General features: G+C 41.7%; 1 non-coding gene across 1 annotated transcript; it reads right to left on the bottom strand.

Annotated features, from left to right (window-relative positions):
• Positions 1 to 320: 320 nt before the first annotated feature.
• trnah-gug lies at positions 321 to 392 on the bottom strand. The gene has a single exon. It is a non-coding gene; the product is annotated as a tRNA-His (tRNA).
• Positions 393 to 1,002: the final 610 nt, after the last annotated feature.

Genomic DNA, 1,002 nt, shown 5'->3' on the forward strand with positions numbered 1-1,002 from the left:
AGGCACTCAAATGTGTAAAACTAAAAAAAGTACACACAAGACCACAAACAAACAAATTAACTACAGCTGTTCTGATATTCTGTTCAGAGAGCATTGGGAGTTCCTGGCTTCTCACACCATTCTATGCAAACAGTGTTGATCTTTGTTGGCAAGTGTACAGAAAGCTAGTCAAATCTTTGTTGTTGTCCAAAATGTGGGGCCTCCTGCAGGACCTTTATCCTAAGCTCTCCAGTTTCTATCAATGTAAAATGAACAGGATGAAATGAAAAATTGAGGATGGAACAATTTGGAGGTATAAAAGACAACTAGCTTTACAAATGTGCCGTGACCCGGATTCGAACCTGGGTTGCTGCGGCCACAACGCAGAGTACTAACCACTATACGATCAAGGCCACTTGGTACCAGTCAGGCCTTGTTGTTGTGAAAGCATAGTGGGAACTCTAATTATCAACTATACTGATATTTTCCTGCTTTCCCTGATTGTTGACTAACAAAGGAACATTTTATGCATGGTTTATCTAGCACTGCTGATTCTGTCCTTTAGGGACTAAATGATTAGCAAGCCAAAACACAAAAATCACAGCAAGAGCTTGATTACTGTTGTATTTGAGTGACCGTGAGAGGCTTAGATGAATTTACACACATGTTAAAACGATAACTACTCTCATTTGCAGAGTTTGTCCAGGGGCCTGTTGCACGAAAGTAGAATAAAGATATCCAGGATAAATGAATAAGCGCAGCTTGACTTAGTGCGATCTGCTCATCGCGGCTTGATCGGTTGCACGATTGCCAAGCCAGGATGAACAGGTGAAGCTATGTCAAGCCAGGTGTAGATAGCTGGGATAAGTGCACATTCACGGCTTTCTCAAATAGACCATGGTATCGATCACAGATTCACTGATGAAGAATTGAGAAGATATGTTCCACCCAATGAGCGGCAGCTTCTAATGGAAAGTAACGAGGATGGGAAGAATATGCAAACAGGGAAATACGGCTCTTATC

The sequence above is a fragment of the Etheostoma cragini genome, unplaced genomic scaffold, assembly GCF_013103735.1.
Source record: "Etheostoma cragini isolate CJK2018 unplaced genomic scaffold, CSU_Ecrag_1.0 ScbMSFa_2539, whole genome shotgun sequence".
NCBI classification, from domain to species: Eukaryota; Metazoa; Chordata; class Actinopteri; order Perciformes; family Percidae; genus Etheostoma; species Etheostoma cragini.